Source organism: Lithobates pipiens, unplaced genomic scaffold, assembly GCF_037356315.1.
Source record: "Lithobates pipiens isolate NorthernLeopardFrog02 unplaced genomic scaffold, aLitPip1_a1.2 Scaffold_19, whole genome shotgun sequence".
In the NCBI taxonomy this organism is placed as follows: domain Eukaryota; kingdom Metazoa; phylum Chordata; class Amphibia; order Anura; family Ranidae; genus Lithobates; species Lithobates pipiens.
The window spans coordinates 87277129-87303786 of NW_027507764.1; the positions used below are offsets into that span (position 1 = coordinate 87277129).

Genomic DNA, 26658 nt, shown 5'->3' on the forward strand with positions numbered 1-26658 from the left:
TATGAATATTCTTATTTACATGGTTTAAAGTAGATGAAATCCCAGCCACTAAAATTTCATATAAACTTTAAAATCCCAATGCAGTTGATTTCAATATTTTAAATAAGAAGAAGAATTTCAGCCATGAATTTTTTTTTACGTAGTTACACTGGTCTAGCTTGGGCCAATGTAACCAAGTATAAATTATACCTGGTTGATGCCCATGGAAGCTGGAAATCACTGAAGTAGACACTGCTACTCCAAAGATATCCACTTGTTTCTGGGTTCCATGCTCAGCAGACATCCTGATGCATTCTGAACACATTGAAGCATACCTTCCAACTTTTTGAGATGAGAACAAGGGACACTTCTTATGCCGCGTACACATGACCGGACTTTACAGCAGACTAGGTCAGACGGGATCAGTCCATCGGACAATCCGATCATGTTTAGGCTAGTCCGACCGCTTTTTATATAAAAAAAAATCTGATGGACTTAAAAATAGAACATGTTTCAAATCTATCCGGCGAACTAAAAATCGGGAAAACCGTTCATCTGTGTGCTAGTCCGATGGACCAAATATGACGCAAGGGTAGCTATTGGCTTCTGGCTATTGAACTTCCTTGTTTAGTCCCATTTACGTCATCACGTTCATAATGAACGGACTTTCGAATGGACTTAGTCCGCCAAAAGTCCATCGGGAAGACCGTCGGACCTAGTCCGACGAAAAGTTCAGTCGTTTGTACGCAGCCTTAGGCACCTTTCACACTGCTGCGACTTGAAAGCCGTGTGATTTTACTGCAATTACTGCATGATTTTAGGGAATGCCTGTGTAAACTTGAGGTTTATGGACCTCAACTTGGATCTAAGTCAGACCAAAGTAGTACAGGGACTACTTTGAAGCTGGACAGATATGAATGGTACTCGCTGGAAATCGTGGGGTATGACTTGTCATGCTACATTGCAGTCCTAAGTTGCAGGACAAGTAGCGCAAGTGTGAAAGGGGCCTTAGCAAAAGTATGTAGGCATAGTGTTACGCCCCCTCTTATTGGAGAATTGTACAAAAAAAATTATTAGTTAAACCCACAAGGGATTTTTACCAGTACTATTGATTTATATTGGCTTTTGAAACTTACAAATACAGCAATTTAGAAGTTGGATGAAAGGTTTCGTACTGGGAAACACTTTTTTAAAGATAAATGTGCATTTTATATACAACTATATAGAGCAGACCAAAATGAGGGACAAATGAGGAGGAAAAAGGGACAGAGGGACTTTGTTCCGAATGAGGCACAGTCCTTCGAAACCAGGAACAGTTGGGAGCTCGGATTGAGGTCAGCTGCTCAGCATGGGTGCCTTTCAGAAATTGCTTTGCAATGAATAAAGGAATGGAATGCACTCTCTTTTGGGGGACAGGCAGGGCATTAATATCATGCTTTCCATCTCATCCAATCAAAAAATGCAAAGCATTTCCTGAATGGCACTCATGCTAAGTGTCTGAACTCCTGTCTTTACAATGTATCAGGCCAGAACATCACAGCACACAGATGCAAAAACAGTGAAAAAAGGTGAAAATAGTTCTGATGTACAGTACCTGAAAATTCCATAACTTGAGGTACAGTACAGAACACAGGAATTCATTCTTAGATGATGTGGCTATACATGAATGTATAGACAATGAAAAAGAGGGAAAGGATATCAGACTGTACAGGCCAGAAAGGACCATACACTAATGCCCCATACACACGATTGGACATTGATCGGACATTCCGACAAGAAAATCCATGGGATTTTTTCCAACGGATGTTGGCTCAAACTTGTCTTGCATACACACAGTCACACAAAGTTGTCAGAAATGCCAAACATCAAGAATGCGGTGACGTACGACGAGCCAAGAAAATTGTTCAATAGCCAGTTGATTCTGAGCATGCATAGAACTTTGTGCTTCGGAATTGTGTACACACGATCAGAATTTCCGACAACGGATTTTGTTGTCGTAAAAATTTGAGAACCAAATCTCAAATTTTGTGCGATGGAAACTATCCGATGGAGCCTACACACTGTTGGAATTTCTGACAAAAAGCTCCCATCGAACATTTTTCGTCGGAAAATCCGGCCGTGTGTACGTGGCATAAGGTAGTATAAAAATTACATATTTTATTGAAATATCACACATATTAAAAAAGATATGATGCTAATGCAAACATCTCATTATTAAAAAATAGCAAAGTAAAATATGACAGTATGTTGCGTGTGGCTAGATAACTAGGTAGAGAGTACTAATATAGTGGGTCCTCATGTGCCAACGTGTTTCGCCAATTTTTGCTTCATCAGGACTTAAGAAGACCATATAGTGCTCATCTATGAGAGAGAAATAATCATTTACAGGGATATACACAGTATGTACAAGTTACAATCACTAGTCTCAAAATTGCAGCCATGCATTTGATAGGCAGAACTATCAGGACTGAGTTCACCTGCTGGTGGCACTGTGGTTCTCTGGGCTGATGGCTGTAGTTCCAGTCTCCCAGAAGCCAGCACGTTCTGATCAGCCACACCTGGCTCCAGCTGCCAGGTGGAAATGTAAGGCTGCTCCTTCCTTCCCCCAGCGTGTCACTAGCCTGTCGATTGCCCTCTTGCTACCAGATCTTTGTGTCTCCCGTGTCCCGAGGCATCCTGCACCTCTCTGCCTTGCTCCTGCTCTTGTACCCAATCGTGTTTCACTTTAATGATATATACTTTGTTTGCTCTCAGTTCCCATGTGTAGCTACATGTCTAGTATCCTTAGCCGCTGGTCCCTGACAAGAACTCACCTCAACGCAATCTTCCTGGGTGAGCGATGGAGCACAAGCTCTCTGGTCAAACCTATTCTTTCCTGCTCCAGCGCCCACCCAGGGAGTTTGCGTGCATGTGTGGTTTTGGGTGGAGGTGGGTTCTGCATATGAAATGCATGGCTGCAGTTTTGAGATGCAAAACCACACATGCAAGCAAACTCCCTGGGTGGGCACTGGAGCACAAGCTCTCCAGTCAAATCTCTTCTTTCGTGCGCCAGCGCCCACCCAGAGTGCTTGCATGCATGTGTGGTTTTGGGTTGAGGTGGGTTCTGCATATCAAATGCATGGCTACAGTTTTGAGACTAGTGTTTGTAACCTGTGTATATCCTTGTAAAGGAGTATTTCTCTCTCATAGATGAGTACTATGAGTACTCTTCCTAAGCCCTGATGAAGCAAAAATTGGCAAAATGCGTTGGCACATGGGGACCCACTATATTAGTAATCTAGTCACATGCAACATACTGTTGTATTTTACTTTGCAATTTTTTAATAATGAGATGTTTGCATTATCATATCTTTTTTTGTCTGACATTTCAATAAAACATGTTATTTTTATACTACCTTGTGTATGCTCCTTTCTGGTCTGTACGGTCCGATATTCCTTCCCTCTTTTTCATTGTATCCATATAACCTCACCCACTCGTTAAAGACTTTTTATCAAACAATAAGGAGATCAGATAAAGGAGGGGAGGGGCCATATTATATTCCAGGAATCTTAATTTACAGCATGTCAAAATTCCAAAATAGGCAACAGGATGTCCCCAAGCAATAATTTGAGTGGGGGGGGGGGGCAAAATCGTTTAAATTATAACTATAGGCAAAACATTCTCCTTCATTTTGGATAGAGTAAAGTGTGGAGGTCATAACCCCTTTCGGTTTATTTATTTTTTGCCATTTCGGGGCAATTTCCCTTCGCTTTCTGTCCCAAAGCCAAAACAGAGGTGAGGGGAAACCCCCGCAAGTTAAGGGAATCCCTTGGAGCTCCCCAGGTCACCAGAATTAGTACCCCAAATAAGTCTCTGGAGACAACCCAAAATGTGGGATTTTTTTTTTCATTTTCAATGGTAATGGTAAACAGGACAAAAGAGAGGGTGAACCTCCCAAACGAGACAGACAGCAACAATAAGTAGCAGGTGTTCTAATCCCTCTCCATTCAATCTAAAACCAACAAAAACGTTTTGCCTTTACTTGTCTTTCAAAGGTTAAAGTGGTTGTAAACCCTTACAAACCACTTTGATCTACAGGTAAGCCTAGATTAAGGCTTACCTGTAGGTCTAAGCAATATCTCCTAAACCTATATGGTTTAGGAGATATTTGCCCGAAAACGGGCACTGCTGTCTACGGCGCATGCGCCGTAGACAGCGGCGCGCAGGCACACTGAGCGCGGCATTTCCAAGAATGGAGCTGCCGCGCGTGTCGACTCCCGTGCGCATGCGCGGGAGTGACGTCATCGCGGCTTCGCCGAATGACAGCGGCGGAGCTGCGAGACGCCACCAGCAAGATGGATGCGGCGGACTAGAGGGGACAGCGGCGACTTCGCTGGCTCCTGTGTCAGGTAAGTGACACATAATGGGCTACTATGCGATGCATAGTAGTCCATTATGCTTTGCCTTTGCAGGGAATGAAAGAGGAAGTAAACCCATCAGGGTTTACTTCCTCTTTAAGTTCACCTTAAAAAAAATACAGAGTTTTTCAATGAAAGAAAGGGGCATGTTTTTTTTTTTTTGCAGGAGCCTGCAATGCACTGCACCCACAATCAGCGGATTGCGGGTGCTTTGTCAGGCTACTGCAAACTCCCCCAGATCTCTGCTTGTACCTCGGTATAGGCTTTCAGTTGGAGAGCTGGAGGAAGAGTCAATGGACTACAAAAGCTCAGATTACTGCACTGGCTTTCCAATGAAAACTACAAGTCCTTCTGCCACGGTGGTAGACTGGACTTGTAGCGTATTCCTTCACAGATCTCTGTGAACAAATGGCATGGCTGTGAGAGCGGAGCTCTGCAAAATAAGAACAGATGCTAGTCACTGGGAGAATTGGCTCAGGTCGGAAAGGAGGGGCTCGTGGCCCAGCGCAAAAGCCATAGAAAAAGAAGGAAAAATAAACCTAGCAAAAATCTGGAACCTCACAGAGTGGGCAAGGTTATATGGATTATATGAATTGACCAAGGACAGTCTCAGCAAAGTTTTTCCCAGTGTCCAATCACCAGAAGATGGAAGCATATAGACCCAAGGCCCAAGACTCAATTCTTGTGTCCTGTACTGTGCAATTAAGATAAAAACAATCGGTTAAGATACATGGTGTTCACAGAGTAAACCCAGCAGTTTTCAGGGATCCTGAACATGCTTGCCTGCCAGTCAATCACTAGAAGCAAAAAAATTACTAATCAATATATGACATACCATCAATAAAGTGATATTGAAGTATCCGCATTAAGGTAAAAAACATTAGTCTTTACAACCACGCTAAAACGTGGAAGAGAATGAAAGGGAAAAAGTAAAGGTCAACTGAAAAAAATATAATTTATTGAATGTTTATCGTTTTCTTTAAATCTTATTTAATGGATATAAAGCATGTGCAGTGAACTTTTCTTATACTTGGTATTCATCTGCTAGCAAGATGAACCAGAGCAGCACACAGTAATAGTGAATAGGCAAGAGAGTAGAGATCACCCTGGAGCAGTTGGCTTGATGTTGGTCTCCCAACTGTACTCCCACATGTACCATTAACTAAGGAGGAACTGCAGTCTGCACACATAATTTGTAAAAAAACAAAACATCTTTGCCATTCCGAAGCTTCCCTTCAATCCACTTTGCATATTATTTTATATAGACTGTGATTTTGATCTTGCCAAATATGCTGCAGAAATCTCCCTCCACTGAGTCTGGCTGCATCCCTTTTAACTGTGGGCAGCTGTGGGAAGCTGCTGCCTGTTCCCTTCCTGGATTTACACAGACACACAAAGGCACACCCCTCCAGCTCTGCAGCTCTCATTGGCCCTCTTATGACTCCCCCCCCCCCCCCCCCCGCAAACGCTCACGAGAGTGATAGAGAGAGCTGTGCACAATGTTATAAGCCTAGGCTAATGACCAGACAAGAAACAGGACGTGGGCTGTATAAGGTATTTACTGGCAGAAAAAAAAAGGTTTTACTATCCAAAGTTAAAACAGCAAGGGCAGAAGATTTAATAGATGAAAAAAATGACCGAAGGTTCACTTTAAGACAGTATCTGTGCAGGCATGGCCCTTTATTGCTGCCATCAGGAGGCCAGCCCAAAACATTTTTGTGCAGCCAACACAAATGAGTGCACGTAGACAAGAAAATCCTGAAAGAGGCTGGAGGAGAGTAGCAGCACTGAGATGGAAGTAAAAAATAGAAAAAAAGGCCAAAATAGTATTGTTTGGTGGAAAAAAAGGCAATTGACTCTGATACACAGCACTTTAGCAAACTAAATGCCATTCAATCAAAGTTTAGATCTTTAAGGATGATGCCAACAGCAACCAATCAGATTCCAGCATTATTTTAGAACTTGCCATGAGAAAATAAAGTATGGAAACTGACAGATTGCTAAAGGTAACAAACTCGGCTGTAATGAGTTCTGGTTTTCATAACATACTGTCAGTCTGCCAATCACAGCATCTGCATGTGCAGTCTAGTCCGGGATGTGTTTTCTATGATGGGGTTTAAGTGGCATTTTATTGCGATGCAAAACCATTAACATTAGGGATGTGTGCCCATCAAAAAGTCATCTTCCTAGCTAGGCGTGTATATTATACATTCTCAATTCAAAGTCAATATTTTCTTTGATAACAAACAGCAGACAATACATCACGCCACAAGCATCGGCCAACGTCTCAAGATGGATACTGCATTACAAAATGTACAAAATGTAAAAACTATCATGCTATCATGCAAGGGATCTGAAAAAGAACCATTAAAAAAATATATTCTTTTCAATTTGTACTATTATGCTCTTACATGTATTGCCATTTTGGCTAAATGTATTTATTGGTCATTTATAGGTTTGGCATCACCAGTCTGAGACCATCTGTGGGAAGGCCAAAGAACACACTGAACAAAGAACATCTCGACTATGGCACCATTTTCAACGTTTCTCTCATCTATCTGAATACTGGGATTCCTGCACATAACACTCTCAAAGGACATTCAGATTTCATGGACATTTCAGTTTAAAGTACTAAAGATACATTTTTCTGTAACAGAAGGATGTCCAGACTGAATCATATAGCTCCTCAGCTCCTAAGGAACAACAACTATAATAAAAAAAAATAATACGGTAATTTAAAAATCCTACCTTGGACTACTACAGCTAAGCAAGGGCAGACTCGATGGACTACTCTTTTTTTCTGCCGTAAATTTTCTATGTTTCTATGCACATTGTTAGATAACGCCATCATTCTATGACAAAATAAACATTAATAAGCCTGGAATTTCAGCTTTAGGTCTCATGCACACAGGATGCTTTAATAATGCTCCTCCTCTTGACAGCCAGTCACACAGCATTTCCTTCTCGATACCAGACGCAGAAATCAGTCCTTGAGCTTGTTTTTGTTCTTTTTATTAGGAGATAACTTGGATGGCATTAGGGATTATGGGATGCCCAACTTGAAAAATGTCTAACAAAATGAGGGACAGCTTCCTCCCTTTATACAGATTCCACTTCTTCCTTCCTCCTGCAAAAATGAGGTTCCTTTGCACAGCTTCTGCTGGGTTCACTTCTTGGGAACTGACAATTTCTCGCTACCTCAGCCCATTACAGGCTAGGAACTCTCAGTCCCTTAGGGAAGTAGCAACACATGGAGTGAAATGCATCTTGCACCACCTTCTGCTTCCCCGTAGAAATTAATCCCAGTTTTACTGCTGCAGAAATGCTAGCCCATGTGGCTGCTTCTTCTTCCCAATCATCCTGAATGACATACACTAGAGACTTCCCAGGGCAAGGTTAGACTTGGCACACCGCTGTCTTCAAGAGAGACCTGCTACAGCTTGCAGTCTCTCTCCTGGTCTATCCCTGCACTGTGCTTATCTACTCACTCTGTTTCTTTGCTCCTGCTGCCTCTCCAGTTAGGGTCCCTCCAACTGCCTCCTGTGGCAGGATCCTTCCAGGCCAGCCTCCCAAGCTCCAACCTGAGGTAAAACCCCCTCAAGGTCCACCAAAAGACTCCCTCAGCACTGCTTTTCCATCTTCCACCAGACTCCCTGAATGGCATGGCTCATTGCTATTAAAGGGCTCCTTACTTCCCTGCCAGGCCCACTTCATGGGGATTAGCAAAGGCCCCCTAAATATTCAAGGGAACCCCTCCTATCTTCCGTCCACTAAATTCCAGATCACTCTCCAACATTCTAGAGGCAGAGGGAGGCACCAGAGAACTGCCAGGATGAGTCACTCAGTCCTAATCTCTAGTAAGCTTGACCTAGATTCTACAGTTGTGCTCATAAGTTTATTTGATTTTTTGCCCATTTTTCAGAGAATATGAATAACACAAAAACATTTCTTTCACATATGGTTAGTGTTTGGCTGAAGCCATTTATTATCAATCAACTGTGTTTACTCTTTTTAAATCATAATAGCAACAGAAACAACCCAAATGACCCTGATCAAAAGTTTACATACCCCAGTTCTTAATACCAGGTATTGCATCCTTTAACATCAATGACAGCTTGAAGTCTTTTGTGGTATTTGTGGATGAGGCTCTTTATCTTCTCAGATGGTAAAGTTGCCCATTCCTCTTGGCAAAAAGCCTCCAGTTCCTGTAAATTCTTGGGCTGTCTTGCATGATCTGCACATTTGAGATCTCCCCAGAGTGGCTCAATTATATTGAGTTCAGGAGACTGAGATGGCCTTTACTTTATTCTGCTGTAGCCCATGACAGGTCGACTTGGTCTTGTGTTTTGGATCATTGTCATGTTGGAATGCCCATGTACGTCCCATGCGGCGCTTCCTGGCTGATGAATGCAAATATTCCTCCAGCATTTTTTGATAACATACTGCATTTATCTTGCCAACAATTTTTACCAAATTTCCTGTGCCTTCGTGGTTCACACATCCCCAAAACATCAGCGATCAACCTCTGTACCTTTCAACATAGGGCTTAGTAACTCCTCTCCAAATGTAGCGTTTTATGGTTGTGGCCAAAAAGCTAAATTTTGGTCTCATCACTCCAAATGACATTGTTGGGAAATTGAGTGTTCCGCCTATCACAGAGAGGGAGGCGCGGCTTTTGAACAGAGGAATGGCCGCCGTCTGCCAGGAGGAGAGCGTGGCACACAGAGAGGCTGCAGATTGGCACAGGTAGGCAGGGATGGACGGACAGCACAGCACAGCGACGGACGGGACACAGGGACACAGCGACGGACGGGACACAGCGACGGACGGGACACAGGGACACAGCGACGGACGGGACACAGCGACGGACGGGACACAGCGACGGACGGGACACAGCGCCGGACGGGACACAGCGACGGACGGGACACAGCGACGGACGGGACACAGGGATGGACACAGGGACACAGGGATGGACACAGGGACGGATGGGACACAGGAATGGACACAGGGATGGACACAGGGATGGACGGGACACAGGGATGTCTCACCCTCGGCTTATACACGAGTCAATAAGTTTCCCAGTTTTTTGGGGGTAAATTGGGGGCCTCGGCTTATACTCGGGTCGGCCTATACTCGAGTATATACGGTACAAGCAAACAGATCACAGGTGAGGATGGTTACCTTTAATAGCCATTCAAACCCCTTTTTTGTCAGCTTGTGTGCATGTTATCAGGCCTAAATCACCAGGGTATGTAAACTTTTGATCAGGGTCATTTGGGTAGTTTCCGTTGACATTATGATTTAAAAATAGTAAACACACAGTTGATTGATAATAAATATTTTCAGCCAAACACTAACCATAAGTGAAAGAAATGTTTTTGTGTTATCATTCGTATTCTCTGAAAAATGGCCACAAAATCAAATTCTGCCAGGGTATGTAAACTATTGAGCACAACTGTATGCCTCCGTTTTATCCCTGTGCCAGGTAGATTTGCCTGTACTACCACTAGTAGCACACTAGAGGGTGCTACACTTCTAAAAGTCTGTGTGTGCATTGACACATAGGATAACATGGAGGGGCATTTACGAACGATAAAAAAAAAAAAAAACTGACGCCCCTAAAACACCCTGTGTACATGAAGCCTTACTATTATTTTCTGTTTTAGAATGATGGTGGTATCTAAACATTTTGCATGGTCTGTAGCAGTCTAAAACGCAGGTTTTTTTTCACTGAATTTTTTATGTTAATACCAATGATTCCAGACCTTAGAAGGGTTGAATGAACATTGAGTGGAGAAATACTTCAAGAATGAAAGCAAACCAGTACTAGGCAAAGTTTCAGGTTTGCTTCAAAGAAGACACAACAGGCAGCCTGTACTCACCTTTCTCGCACTGCCTTACAAACTTCTACCACCAGACCACCCTGAGATATCAATGAAAGTTTAAGGCTACTTTCACACTGAGGTGCTTTGCAGGCGCTATAGTGCTAAAAATAGCACCTGCAAGGCGCCCTGAAAGAGCCGCTCAATTCACTCGAGGGCTTTCACACTGGAGTGGTGCGCTTGCAGGACGGTCAAAAAAGTCCTGCAAGCTGCATCTTTTCAGTGCTACAGGAGCAGTGTATTCAACGTGCGCCTTTCCATTGAAACCAACGGGCGGCTTTAAATCTTTTTCAGCCGCTAGCGGGGGGTTAAAACCACCCCGCTAGTGGCCGAATAGTGTCGCTAAAACAACGGTAAAGTTGCCCGCCCGCCCCAGTGTGCAAGTAGCCTAACTCTGCACATGGCCCAGTAAGTTCATGCTCACACTCACATGACAGTTGTGATTGGCCACTCGGGCATCCAGCACCGGCATATGGGGAAGCAGGAAAAGTGACAAATGTCTGCCACTACTAATATACTAAAATGACTGCCACTACTAATATGCGATTCTAAAGTGTTATAGAAATTCAGAAACAGTGAGGAAATGAAGAATAATCTCTTGATGTGGTCTGGTGCTACCCAAAAAGTATCACTCAAGAATATATTCCACTAGCAACTCTCTTGTGTAAAATTGAAACATGATATTACTTAAAGTTTTGCATCAGGTAGGCAAGCCTTATAGCGTAAGCAATTATATCTGTTAAAATAATGAATTTTGCATACAGTGGAGAAAATTATTTGATCCCCTGCAGATTTTGTAAGTTTTCCCACTTACAAACAAATGAAGGGTCTATCATTTTTATCATATTTGTATTTTAAATGATAGAGACAGAACATCAACCAAAAATCCAGAAAAACATATGATACGAGTGTTATAAATTGAGTTGCAGTTCAGTGAGTAAAGTAAGTATTTGATCTCCTACCAACCAACAAAAATTCTGGCTCCCACAGACTGGCTACAGTATGTGCTCATGTGGTACACAGATTAGTCCTGTCAATTTAAGAAGGTGCTTCTAACGACAACTCATTATCTGTATAAAAAATACCTGTCTACTGAATGTCTTTCTTCTATTCAAACCTAACCATCATGGGCAAGACCAAAGACCTGTCAAAGGACATCAGAGCCAAGATTGTAGACCAGCATAAGGCTGGAATGGGCTACAAGACCATCAGCAAGAAGCTTGGTAAAAAGGAGACAACTGTTGGAATGATTATTAGCAAATGGAGAAATACTAAATAACCATCAATTGCCCTCGGTCTGGAGCTCCATGCAAGATTCCCCCTCATGGGGTAAGGATGATCATGAGAAAATTCCGGGATCAACCCAGAACTACACGGGAGAAGCTTTTAAATAATCTCAAGGCAGTTGGGACCACACAAACCATTGGTAACACAATACGCCGCCATGGACTGAAATCCTGCAGTGCCCACAAGGTCCCCCTCTTCAAGAAGACACATGTACAAGCCCGTTTGAGGTTTGCAAATTAACTTCTAAATGATTTAGAGAAGGATTGGGAGAAAGTGCTGTGGTCAGATGAGACCAAAATTGAGCTTTTTGGCACTACCTCGAGTCACAGTGTTTGGGGGAAGAAAAATGCTGACTATGACCAAGAACGCCATTCCTACAGTCAAGCAAGGAGGTGGAAACATAATGCTTTGGGGAGGTTTCTCTGATAAATGTACAAGCCAATTTTGCTGCATTGAGGGGCCAATGGATGGGGCCGTGTACTGCAAAATCTTGAATGAAGAACCTCCTTCCCTGAGCCAGAACACTGAAGATGGGTCGTGGATGGGTCTTCCAGCACGACAATGATCCAAAACATACTGCCAAAGCAACAAAGTCTCCAGGCCTCAATCTTACAAAAAAGTAATGGAGGGAGCTGAAACTTCGAGTTGCCAAGCAACAGGCAAGAAACCTTAAGGATTCTGAGAAGATCTGTAAAGAAGAGTACACTGAAATCTCTCCTGAGATGTGTGCAAACCTGGTAACCAACTACAAGAAATGTATCACCCCTGTGCTTGCCAACAAGGGTTTTTCCACCAAGTATGAAGTCATGTTTTGCTTAGTTATCAAATACTTATTTTACTCACTGAACTGCAACTCAATTTATAACATTTGTATCGTGTGCTTTTTCTGGAATTTTTGGTTGATATTCTGCCTCTATCTAAAAACTGCAGGGGATCAAATAATTATTTCCCCCACTGTGTGATGAAAGGGAAATCAATAGGACCCACCTATCTCTTCTTCACAACTGTCAAAGATGGTCCTTCCTTGTGTTTAAACACCCCAGAAAGGAATGCCAATTATACGGAGCAGGTAGTTGTCATAATATGCTATCAGAGTGCTTAGAATAAAATAAAAAATACATTAAACCATGCAGCTATAGAATGTAAGACTACAAAGCACCCTCAGCTGCTACACAATCCCCCAGATTTTTCTCACTTTTTTTCAATTGGTATTATGAAAACATAAATGTTAGGATAAAGGTAACTGTTGAAAAATAGTTAAAATGTTAAATTGCAGCCTGTTCTGTATCTTAATAAAGCTAAAACAAAAACTATGTACACCCTTTTGGAAATTAATGTATGTCTAAAGGCATCAGTATGGAGCCCAAAGAAATCCAAAATCCATTCACTATGGTGATTCACAAACTCATGAAAACGCAAAATTCCTTTACCTGCTGAATTAGCCAATCACCCTTCAGCTAACAATTCTGCTTATGCTGAACTGAAGGTGCAAGTCAGCCTTGCCCGAGGATCCCCCAGTGGACCACAGAACACCTCTTTGTCTCCTTATCTCCATAACATAAGGAAGGGGGGTGTTCTGTAGTTCAATAGGCAGAACTGTAAACACAGCTAGAAATTTTAGTGCAGAAGAGGCAACATTGCCAGCTCTCTATAGGACATTAGGAGCTCACTGGATTTTGTGCAGTATCAATAGGTATTTTTCTATGTATGCATGTACTACTTTATTGCAGAGATGTACTGAATGTGTTTTATTATTATTTTTTAAGCATAGGCTTAAAATAAAAAATTTTGGTAAGATGCCCTTTTTTTTATTTGAAAAAAAAAAGAAAAAAAAGAAAACAAACCACTCTTTTAAAAGCAGTGTCAACAAATGTTAACGTAATGTAAACTATGAATAATCACATAAAACAAACTTCCCCGATCACCTTGCACCACAAGCCAGTAGTCGTGAAGCTTGTGTGTAACCGCACTCCAGGGAGGGAGAAAGAGTTCATGAGTACGTTTTTTAAAAATACATTTTGACTGAACCAATCCCAAGAGACGGCAATTCACCATTAGGAAAACACACGGCTAACAATGTGCCTTATTTTCACATGTAATTCTATCTATTTCTTTCCCTCTTTAACACAGGATTACTTGACATCTAACCCTCGGAGATACACTGAGATAGAGAACACATTTCCCTGCTAACCACAGGTTGAGCAAAGCAAGCCAGAGTGATGCGAATAATATCCTTTCAATATGAGGGAAAAAATAAAGATCTAAATTACTGATCTGAAAATCTGTTTCGGCGCCAAACTCACTAGTTCGCCGCCCAACACAAATACACATGAAGGAGTAGTTAAAATACCTTTTTGCCAGTCCGCTCTAGTTAATCATGATGAGTTTACCGTTCTGCTTTCAAAATGTGAAATCCACTCTTAAGTTATTTATGTGAGAAGGTCCAATTTGTGCTTGCAACCAGAACAGAATTTTGCTGCTCAGTTTTGAAAGAGTAACCCATCTTATAAGGCTTCAGTGTGGTGCAAGTAGGGATGATGGAACCCATGCTTGGGTAAAGGGCTTAGTATTGAAAAGCTTTAGGGAGGTTCACCGACACATGATCGCTCCCCTGGAAATTCTAGGAGCCCCCCATAATTAAGCTGGCCACACACTGGTTTGTATTAAAATCTTGTCAGCAATCGGAGACCTCTCAGATGTCATTCAAAAGTACTTCAAAATTTTGTTTGCTTTCAACATTAAGAGTTTGGATGAAAGATATTTCCCAAATAAAAACCACATTCACTGTTAAAATTTCATTTATTCCATCCATTTATTTTCCATTCTGCTCGATTCGATTTTTCATCACTACGGTCGAAAATGATCATCAATTTAACCTAAATAACCATTAAAAATTAAACAAACTTTCCAAGAGCAGATTTTATTTTTATTTTTTTAATTCTACCTGTGTATGGCCACATTTTAAATTGTATCTGAAGCCAGTTTTGTTTTCCATTTTAGATATAGAAGGAAAGGGTTCAAACCCCTGTTTGTGTCCCACTGGAGAAAGAGCCTTTTATACCTTGTCCTGTAGTGACATCAGGAAGTGAGGGAAATTTCCTTTCGGACAGTTACCACATTTGCTGTCCTTGTTCGAAAGTTTCTGCTCTATTCTAGTTCTGGTGATAATCCAAAATTTTGGAATCTCCTACAGTTTCAGGGACAGTGGCCATCAGGACAAATCGAGAGGATGAATCTTCTACCTGGGACTCAGATATAAAAAAAAAAACAGAGGTTTCAACCCTTCCTAGCTCCATCCAAACCTATAAAAAAAGTTTTGTGTTTCGAAACAGGTGAGGTTTATATGGGTGACTTCTTGGAACGTCAGGAATAACCTGACCTGTCTGTGATGGAGGAGAGCAGACTGTTGGTTGCCAAAGTGGATAAAAACCATGTGTGCGGCCATAGCACAAGGGTCTGCCTGCTGGATAATCCCAGCAGTGGGGACACAGTCACTTTCCAATTTGTTCCCAGCATCTCAGAAGTGATATCATAGGCTACAGGACACTTCAAGGGCACAAAAGAGACTCATATTGACCATCAGGAGTTAGTAAGGATATTTCCCTGTTTATCAACCAGCATGCAAGGAACAAGCTCTATGACCAAATATATATATATATATATATATAAAACCAACATCTTACAGGCACACTGCCACATTATAACATAAAATAAAATACTGCAGAAGAGTTAGATCATCCTGGGCTGGCCACGTTGGGCAAAGATGACACATGCATAAGAACAAGGAAGCTAGAAGCACCAGAAAAGGAGCTCACATCACCGAAGGAGTGTTAAAGCTGGGTTAAAACAAAAATCCTCATTTGCACTGACGTGCCCCTGCACTGCAAAGCTTAAATGATCATTTATGTCTAGCGTCCTGAAAAAAGTCCTTTTTCGTACCTGACCCTGCTCCCGTAGGCTCCCTTGGCAAATGGTGCTCCTCTCTTTTTCCCTATGTGCCAGCTTCTGGGCTGTCCCTCTGCTTCCTCGCATACAATGCAGAGTGAGAATAAGCTTTAAAAAAAGTGCTTTTTCTAGGACCCTGGACATAAACTAGCATTTATCACATGTTGCACAGGGGCAGCCCCACTGCATGGCAGGATTTCCATTATCCCTAGGGTTAGCATTAAAGCGGAGCTTCACCCAAAAGGGGAAGATCTGCTTGCTTGCTCCATTATCCCCCACATGTGGAACATTTTGGGGGGTGGGTCACCCAGAGGTTTGGGCCCCCTCCTCCTTCCCCCGCCGCCAGGCCATTCACAAAGTGCAGCAAGCTTCACACATGTGCAGTAGGGAACTGGCAGTGAAGCAAGCCGCAAGGCCGGTTTCCCTTACAAGAAAGGGCGTCGGCAGCACCAGAGAGCCGATTGAAAAATCGGCTGGAGTGCCGACATCACAGGCTCCCTGGACAGGTAAGTGTCCTAATATTACAGGCCAGCAGCTACAGTATTTGTAGCTGCTTACTTTTAATTTTTTGGTGGGGGGCTGGAGCTTGGTTTAGTTCTGCTTTAAGAACTTTATTTGCAGGTCAGATTCATTTTAATGACAAACCAGAAAAAAAGATTACATAGAAAAATATAAAAATGTATACCAGAGGGACAGAACAAGTCTTGAAATGTTAAAAAAAAGAATCATAAGGAGTTTTGTACATGTTTCTTTTCCATGTACCCTAATATATGGAAGTAGTATTTTAATGGAATAGAGCCATCACATGAAACAACTTACTAGAATTTCAGTTGACTTTGTTAAAGGAAATTATTTTAAATTAATGTGGCTACTGAACCATTGCCATGTGGGACCTCAAAAAAATACATATATATTCCTTATAATTTTTCTCTGTGAACATTTATTTATTTAAGCTTAACTCCAAGTTCTTAATGCTAACCATACAAAAAAAGTCGGCAATGTTCTGTGCTAGCGGCCCAGATATTCATCCAAACAAGGGCAAGCAAACATTTGTGCATGTTGAAAAAGCATTCGCTGTCAGTGGTAGCATGTTAACCCATCTCTTGCTGAGCCAAAGGTCGGAATTAGGTCTACAGCACTTCAGAGAGAGAGAATCTGAGACTGTTCTTTGGAATAGAAAATTGCAGAGGAGAAATAAAACAAAAAATAAGCAAAACATTAATAGCCCAGATCAGGGAGTAACTGCTTTTTTTATTTTTTTTTTAAGCATCCTACCTCCCACTGTCTGCCCAACATCAAGAATTACATATAAAATAATGGCCACTTAAAGTGAATTACCAATGTGCCAGAAAACATAATACAATTTACAACTTTACCTAATTTTCCTACCCAAGTGGATTAGGTTCAAAGACTTGGCATCCTGGAAACTTTCATGGCTATGCCCTCTTCCTCTGCTTACAGTACAGCTTATACAGAACAAAATAGTTGAAGTTTCAGTTACAACATACTTATTTAGATTGTTTCTTCTCATTCGGGCCTGCTCCATTTTGGTGAAGAATGGCCACATGTGGAAAGAGAAGTTTAAATACCGGTAGCTGCAAATGAATAAATAGCTGCATCATCAAAAAGTGTTTTTTTTTCAGAAAATGTTAATATTTATTTTTTTAAAGCTCAGTATTTCATCTGTAACAGGTACAGTATGCAGAAGTTATTTTCACAAGTAGATTTGCATGAGGCATAATTTAAATAAGTGACACACCTGTGTCAAACTGGGCACAAGATTATAAAATGCATAAGTAAAGTTCAACTAGTGAGATCTGAATGTCAAAATGGTCAGTAGATCCGGAGCTATGGGAAGCTGAAAGTGCATACAAACCTCAACTTTTTTCTACAAACATTAAGCTTGGCCCCATTATCTCCAAAGCCTCCCTATTAGTTTAGCTAGAAGGTGAAGTTTGTACTCAGAGTGTTGGGCTTCTTTTATCCCATCCAGCCTACATACCCTTAATCAACATAAGGACACAAGGAAGGTCTTTTTCGGCACCCTTCTCCTGCTGTAAGCCAGGCCTAAACATGCCCCTAAGCTTTCAGTCCCGAAACATGTTAAAGCGGGGTTCCACCCTAAAGTGGAACTTCCGCTGATCGGAACCCCCCCCCCCCCTCCGGTGTAACAATTGGCACCTTTCAGGGGGGAGGGGGGTGGAGATACCTGTCAAAGACAGGTATTTACACCCACTTCCGGGCATAGACTCCCGTGGGAGTCTATGCCTCTTCCTGTCCTGCCGCGCTGTCTGCTGGGACACACACGGGTCCCAGAGACAGCGCGTACAATTCCTATTGCGCTGCGCGACTTGGGCATGCGCAGTAGGGAACCGAGAAGTGAAGCCGATTCACTTCACTTCCTGATTCCCTCACCTAGAATGGTGGCGGCAGCAGCCGAGAGATCGATCGGCCTCGGCTGCCAGCATCGCTGGACCCCGGGATGGGTGAGTGTCCATTTATTAAAAGTCAGCAGCTGTAGTATTTATAGCTGCTGGCTTTTAATATTTTTTTCCCCAGGACAGTCCCGCTTTAAAGCGGAGGTCCACCCTAAAATGGACCTCCGCTCATCGGAATCCCCCCCCCCTCCGGCGCCACAATCGGCACCTTTCAGGGGGGAGGGGGGTGCAGTTACCTGGATAATCCAGGTAACTGCAGCCACTTCCGGGCTAGCTGTCTGCGGAACGAGCGTAGGTTACGCCCCCGTTCCGCAAGCGCCCGCCCCCTTCAGCAAGTGCCCCGCTGCCTGCTGGGAAACACACAGCTCCCAGAGGCAGCGGGGACCGTCCGGATTGCGCCGCGCGGCTCGCGCATGCGCAGTAGGGAACCGGGAAATGAAGCCGAAAGGCTCCATTTCCTGATTCCCATACCCAAGATGGCGGCGGGACCCGGCAGCCGAGCGAGCGATCGGCTTCGGGTGCCGACATCGCGGGCGCGCTGGACAGGTAAGTGTCACTATTTAAAAGTCAGCAGCTGCAGTATTTGTAGCTGCTGGCTTTTAAAAAAAAAAAAAAAAAACGCGGAGTCCCGGTGGACTCCCGCTTTAAGATAACAGCACTGAGCAAAGCAGAAGAGTCCGATTAAAGTGAACAACAATCAGTGCAGTCACCTCCACAAATGTACTCCTGCCAATACCTACAACGCATCAATGTCCTACTGTGAATAAACCAACTTCAACATAAATAGAATTTATTATACAATAGTGTTACAAGGTGCCGCACGTCAATATTCATAAAATAAATCAGTGCTTGTTCACTTGCACAGGTCTGTTAAAACAAATCGATTATAACATATACATTAATTAATCCCACACAATATTAAAGTGCTCAAAGATAATTTATAAGTGCAGTGCAGATCTCCCGTATGTGACTTGATGAATGGATTACACCAGATGATATCAATGCGTTCAACCACCGTTGGATCACCTCGTACGTGCTCCCCCCCATTGGGTGTAGGCTCACCTCTGGGAGTGTGACCCCTCAACTAAGCTGGGTAAAAAAGTGTTCACATCAAATGGAAAAGTATCTTCCATTTGATGTGATTAGTATTCACGCACTTCTTTTTAGAAGTGGAGCCAAGTCAGCACGCTTAAGACACTACTGGCCGGTTTTCAGGATCCTGTAGTGAGAAGGGATTGCTTACTACGTACTATTTGCAGATCATGGCACCGAGTGTGCATGTTTATGTGTGTCCAGTTTTAATATTTAATAAATAGCTTTAAAGTGTACAGGGAGCACTATTGGTTTTATTCCTTTAGCATGAATACTAATCACATTGGATGGAAGAGGATGTTTAGCGCAAATTGCCACCATTATACATCGGTACGTCGATGTACACTAAATATCGGGGTTATGGCAGCTGAAAGCTGCCATAACCCCGGTATTTTCAACAATTGCGAGCGGTGCTCTTCAAATAAAAGTAATCTCCGCAACGGATTTGTCGCAAGATCACTTTTATCAGGGACGCCACGTTTTGGTCATCTTCGCTGCTTACCAGAGCCGTCGGTAGCGGCAGAGACAATCGCATCCTTCTCCCTGACAGGCATGGAGCCGAGTGAGGGAAAGATGGCCACCGCTCAGCTCCATAACATTAAATGGCAGAAGCGACGTCAAACGTCACTTCCACCTAATGGTCTTAAAGGGGAATTTTTTTTTCTTATTGTATTTTAGTGTAAAATGTTAGATGTGAGGTTTTTTTGGCCCCAGATCTCACATTTAAGAGGTCCTGTCATACGTTTTTTTATTACAAGGGATGTTTACATTCCTTGTAATAGGAATAAAAGTGACCCAATTATTTTTTTAAAAGGACAGTGTAAAAATAAAAGATAAAAAGTAAAATAAATAAATTAAAGCGCCATGTCCCGCAGAGCTCACGCACAGAAGCAAAGGTAAGTCATGCCCGCATATGAAAACGGTGTTCAAACTACACATGTGAGGTATCGCCATGATCATTACAGCAAAAGCAATAATTCTAGCACTAGACCTCCTCTGTAACTTAAAACCTGTAAAAAAATGTAAACGTGGCCTATGGAGATTTTTAAGGGTCAAAGTTTGTTGCCATTCCACAAGCGGGCACAATTTTGAAGCATGACGTGTTTGGGTATCAATTTACTCGACATAACATTTTCTTTCACAATATAAAAAAAATGTATTGTAGTCCTATTTTTTAGGTCAAAAAATGTGTATTATTTACAAAAATGTTGCGCTTGTAAGACTGCTGCGCAAAATACGGTGTAACATAAAGTATTACAATGACTGCTATTTTATTCTCTAGGGTGTTTGAAAAATATATATATATAATGTTTGGGGGTTCTAGGTAATTTTCTAGCAAAAAAAATAATTTTAACTTCTAAATAACAATTGTCACAAAGAGGCTCAGTCCTTAAGTGGTTAAAAAGAACAAGTCCGGAAGTGCTGGAGCATTAATAGGAGTCAGGGGTGATTTGTTGCAAAGCCTAAAAAGGGGCAAAAGTGCATGGGACCTTGATGAGAATTGAGGTCAAACCGTGGAGGTGATTATATACAGTGGGGAAAATAATTATTTGATCCCCTGTAGATTTTGTAAGTGTGTCCACTTACAAAGAAATGAAGGGTCTATAATTTTTATCATGGGTGTATTTTAAATGATAGAGACATAATATTAACTAAAAATCCAGGGGGGAAAAAATAATACAAATGTTATAAATTGAGTTCAGTTCAGTGAGTAAAAATAGGATTTATATTACAGCTTACCTGTAAAATCCTTTTCTTGGAGAACATCATGGGACACTGACCTAAGTAATTACTTAATGGGTTATATGCCACCTTCAGGTGTTGACACTGGTATACCCAATCAAGGAACTTCACACCCTATATAACCCCTCCTCCTTCCAGGAGCACATCAGTTTTTGTAGCAAAGCAATATACCTAAATCCCAAAAAGAGGGGAAGGACCTATGTGTCCCATGATGTACTCCAAGAAAAGGAAACGGGTAAGCTGTAATAAAAATCCTATTTTCTTTATTGTACATCATGGGACACAGAGCTTAAGTAATTACTTATTGGGACGTCCCATAGCAATGCTACTTGAGGGGAGGGAGCGACAACCCGCAGGGTACCCCCCAGACTTGAGGACCTATGTGGCCTTACAGATCTGATCCATGGGGGCCTGGTGACGTACTGCCCAAGAAGAACTAACCGTCCTGGTAGAGTGCACCTTAACTTGAAAAGGGGGACTCTTTATAATTAAATTATAAGTCTGAATTATAACTTGCCGAATCCACTTAGCGACAGTGGATTTTAACGCTGCCTGTCCTTTGTTAGAACCCACTGGCAGAATAAATAAGCTGAGCAGTTATCTTTAAATAGATTTTCACTTCTCTTCCCTGGAACATGGTTTTGGAAAAAAACGATGGCAGGACAATATCTTGGTTCAGGTGAAAACCTGAAACCACTTTTGGTAAAAAGTCTGGACGAGGGCGTAACAGCACTCTGTCCTCGTGAACAATCAAATATGGCTCTTTACACGAAAGAGCAGAGGATATAGCAACCAAAAATATCAGCTTCCTTGTCAGAAAGACTAAGGGAATAGGCTGTATTGGTTCAAATGGCTGTTTTTGTAACACTAACAAAACTAAGTTCAATTCCCAAGGGCTCAAAGGTGATTTAACTGGCAGATTAATCCACATCATCCCTTGCATGAAACCCCGGACTAAAGAGTGCGTAGCAAGAGGTCTTTGAAATAAAATCGATAAGGCTGAGACTTGGCCCTTAATAGTACTCAAGGCCAACTTCATGTCTACGCCTAATTGTAGAAAGGCAAGAATTCTGCCTATGATATATCTCAGAGGGTGCCAACCCTTGGATTCACACCAGGAAACATAAGCCTTCCAAACTCTATAATATATAGTTCTGGAAGCTGGTTTCCTTGCATTAATCAAAGTAGAGATAACTGACCCACGTTTCTTCAGAATGTGGGTTTCAATAGCCAGGCCATTAAATTTAGCATTCAAAAAGTAGGATCGAATATCGGCCCCTGTGAGAGCAGGTCTGGCCTTAGTGGAAGGGGCCATGGATCCTCCATTGCCACCTTTATGATTTCTGCATACCATGACCTTCTGAACCATGCTGGTGCTGCCAGATTTACCAAGTTTTCTTTCCAGCTTGATCCTGCAAAGAAGTCAATGCAGCAATTGAATAGGGGGAAATGCATAGATCAGTGGGAACTGATCCGACTGCATCACCAATGCATCTGTTCTGCATGCAAATGGATCCTTTGTTCTGGACACAAAGTTGACTAACTTTATGTTGAACTGGATGCTAAAAGATCTATCTACGTCCAGAGTCCCCGCTCTATTCCAGGTATGAAGACTGCCGATAGGCACGGAAAATATTTCATTCTTCCCAAGTTAGAATATGGTTCACCTCTCTCTGCGCTGAGAGACTCTTGGTGCCCCCTTGGTGATTTATATAGGCCACTGCCGTGGCAATGACGGATTGGATCCTGACCGGACAATCCCTTAACCTGGAAGTCCAAGCTTTCAGAGCCAGACACACTGCACAAATCTCTAGGATGTTGATGGGTAAGGCTCTTTCGGTTCTTGAACACTGTCCTTGGACAGTTGTCTTCTCTAGTACTGCTCCCCAGCCTGAAAGGCTGGCGTCTGTCGTTACCATTTTCCAGATAACTGGTCTGAAGGAGTTTAGCAGATTCTTTAGTAAACATCAATTGAGGCCTTGGGACACCCCTGGGGACAGCCGCATTGGCAAGTCCAAAGCTTGGATCGTTTTGATCCAAGCAGATAGAATACGGTTTTGCAACAGTCTCGAACAGAACTGGGCATAGGGAACTGCTTCGAATGAAGCCACCATCCTTCCTAACAACTTCATGCAAAGGCGAATGGAGGGATCTCCTTTTGACCTGACCCTCCGTACCAACTCTCATACGGAGCTGTTTTTTGGCTGGGCAAGAACACCTTTTTCTGGCCTGTATCTATGATCAGACCCAAATACTCTAGCTTTTTTAGCGGTTTTAAGGGAGACTTCTCTAGGTTGAGAACGCAACCCAGACTTTTCCAGGTAACTGCTTGTAATGTGTACTCTTTACTCCGAACACCGATTGGTCTATTAGCAATAGATCATCTAGGTATGCCAAGATTGTTTATGCCCTGTGCCCTCAACCTGGCTAGAGGTGGTGCTAGCACTTTTGGGAACACTTGGGGTGCTATAGTTGGCCCGAAGGGAAAGGCTACAATCTGAAATGCTGTTGTTCTACTACGAACCACAGAAACCTTTGGTTAGCTGGAAATATATGGACATGCAGATATGCGTCCAGAAGTTTTCCTCCTTGTAGATTAGAACATTTTGTTCAATTCAAACCGCCTTGTGCAACTAGGACCACACAAGCTGTTGTAGCTGGACAGAGATGCTGAGAAACAACTTAATAAGGTATGTGTATCTTTACTCCTTCTAGAGGAGATTTTAAGGCATTACAATGTTTTAATATGGAAGAAAAAAAGAGGCATAGGTGGACTTTGCAGTTCCTATGCTTCTTCCTTACTTTTTCCTCGCTACAGGATCTGCTTAAACAGACGGATCCAAACTCCACCCATCACGGCGGGCAGCATTAGTAACCTTCAAAGACCGGGACCCTATTATAGGGGTTCTACTCCTTTGAACCTGTATAGGACCCCTTAAGACAACTTTAGGTAATGTATCAAGACCAAAAAGAGCCCTGGTTCCTAGGGTCCAGCCCTCAAAGAGAAGAGTTACAGGCAAAACGTTGCTCTTCTATGTGAAGCACGGGTTCCATACTGTGGCCTCAGTGGCTTGGATGGATCCAGCTGTGGAGGTTAGTGAAAAAACTGATGTGCTCCTGGAATGAGGAGGGGTTATATAGGGAGTGAACTTCCTTGATTGGGTATACCAGTGTCAACACCTGAAGGTGGTCCATAACCCATTAAGTAATTACTTAGGTCTGTGTCCCATGATGTACGATAAAGAAATAAGTATTTGATCCCCAAGCAAAACATGACTTGTTGGCAAGCACAGAGGTAAGACGTTTCTTGTAGTTGGTTACCAGGTTTGTACACATCTCAGGAGGGATTTTAGTCCACTCTTCTAAATAATTAAGGTTTCTTGGCGGTCACTTGGCAACTGGAAGTTTCAGCTCCCTACATACATTTTTTTATAGGATTAAGGTCTGAAAACTGGCTAGGCCACTCCATGACCTTAATGTGCTCCTTCTTGAGCCACTCCATTGTTGCCTTGACGGTATGTTTTGGGTAATTGTAATGGTGGAAAATCCATCCACAGCCCATCTTCAGTGTTCTGGCTGAAGGGAAGACGGTTCTCATCCAAGATTTTACAATACATGGCCCCGTCCATTGGCTCCTCAATGCAGCAAAGCTGGCCTTTACCTTTGGCACAGAAACACCCCAAAGCATCATGTATTGTGTTACCAGTGGTTTGTTTGGTGACTGTGGTCCCAACTGCCTTGAGATCATTCACAAGCTCCTCTTGTGTAGTCCTGGGCTGATTCCTCACTTTTTTTCATGATCATCCTTACCCCATGAGGCGAAATCTTGCATGGAGCTTCAGACCAAGGGTGATAGATGGTTATTTTGTATTTCTTCCATTCACAAATAATCACTCCAACAGTTGTCTCCTTTTAACCTAGCTTCTTGCTGATGGTCTTGTATCCCATTCCAGCCTTGTGTAGTTCTACAATCTTGTCCCTGATGTCCTTTGCTCTTTGGTCTTGCCCATAAGTTGTTGTTAGGAACACCTTCCTAAATTAACATGACTAATCTGTGTATCACAGGAGAACATACTGTAGCCAGTCTGTGGGAGCCAGAATTATTGTTGGTTTGGTAGGGAATCAAATACTTATTTTACTCACTGAACTGCAACTCAATTTATAACATTTGTATCATGTGTTTTTTTCTGGATTTTTGGCTGATATTCTGTCTCTATCATTTAAATTACACCTATAACAATTATATACCCTTTATTTCTTTGTAATTGGGCAAACTAACAAAAATCTGCACGGGATCAAATAATTAGTTTCCCCACTGTATAATGTTCACAAGGGTATCTTGCATGTCACATACGGGCATATTAAGATTCAGAAGTTTGGAATACACCGTTGTCTGATTGGGTCACACTGCTGACACTTCTACTCTCTGAGAAATGTTTGTGGATAGGTGATTATGGCAAATAACAATAATGGTGGATTTCATGTAATATTGGCAGTAGTTAAAAGTTAATGTAATGATTTTTGAGTGTTTACACAACCACTTCAAGACTGCCCACCCCTGTTATATGTCGGTACTTTGAAGAAAAATCTCATTGTCATCGCTAGCTACCATAACCCCAGTATCCTCGGCTTCAGCGAGCGGTCCCTGTTTCAGATAAAAATGGTCTCTGCGGCGGATTCGCCACAAGATCACATTTTTCAGCGGCGGCAGAGGCACCCCCATCCAACTACCGGCGATTGGATCTTCACCCTTGCTTGGTATGGAGACGAGTGAGGGGAAAATGGCCCCCACCGGTCTCCATAACAATGCAGGGACGGAAGTGACGTCAAAACGCCCATAGCTCTTAAAGGGCCCTTTTTTTTATTACATTTTAAAAAAAAATGTTTATTGCATTTTAGTGTAATTATGAGAGGTCTTTTTGACCCCAGATCTCATATTTAGGAGGTCCTGTAATGCTTTTTTTTCTATTACAAGAGATGTTTACATTCCTTGTAAAAGGAATAAAAGTGACACGATAAAAAAAAAAAAAAAAAAACAGTGTAAAAATAAAAAATAAAAGGTAAAATAAATAAATATGAAAACGGTGTTCAAAACCACACATGTGAGGTATCACCGCGATCGGTAGAGCGAGAGAAATAATTCTACCTCCTTTGTAACTCAAAACATGCAACCTGTAGAATATTTTAAACTATGCCTATGGAGATTTTTAAGGGTAAAAGATTGTCGCCATTCCACGAGCGAGCACAATTTTAAAGTGTGACATGTTGGGTATCAATTTACTCTGCATAACATTACCTTTTATAATACAAAAAAAAAAAATTAGGGTAAGTTTGCTGTGGTCTTATTATTTAATTCAAAAAAGTGTATTTTTCCCCAAAAAAAGTGTGCTTGTAAGACCGCTGCACAAATACTGTGTGACAGAAAGTATTGCAACGGCCTCCATTTTATTCTCTAGGGTGTTAGAAAAAAAATGTATAATGTTTGGGGGTTCCAAGTAATTTTCTAGCAAAAAAAAATGTTTTTAACTTGTAACCAACAAATCTCAGAAAGAGGCTCGGTCCTTAAGTGGTTAAGTGGATTAAAATAAGCTTTTGAGTCTTGCCTGGAGTTCTGTTATCAAAGGTAACTTTGCAATTAAAAATAATGAACTAGCATTTTTTTTTTTTACACCCAGAGAGGAATTTCCATAACTTAATAAGCCAACAGCCTAGTCCCGCCCCCTCCAAGTTTAATTATGGATGGCCTCACTGGTCAAAAGTAGACACAGAAGCTTAGGAGCGGGTTGGGTCAGGCTTGTAACCACAGAAGCTGGTATAAATTGTCATACCTTAGAACCTTAGATTTTTGTGTCCCCAAAGTACTTGAAAGGAAAGCCAAACTTGCATTTACTTTA

General features: G+C 42.1%; 1 protein-coding gene across 3 annotated transcripts in view; it reads right to left on the reverse strand.

The window, feature by feature from the left end:
* Positions 1 to 26658, reverse strand: part of MPP7 (MAGUK p55 scaffold protein 7) — a 682552-nt gene that overhangs the window by 330541 nt on the left and 325353 nt on the right. The window lies entirely within an intron of this gene.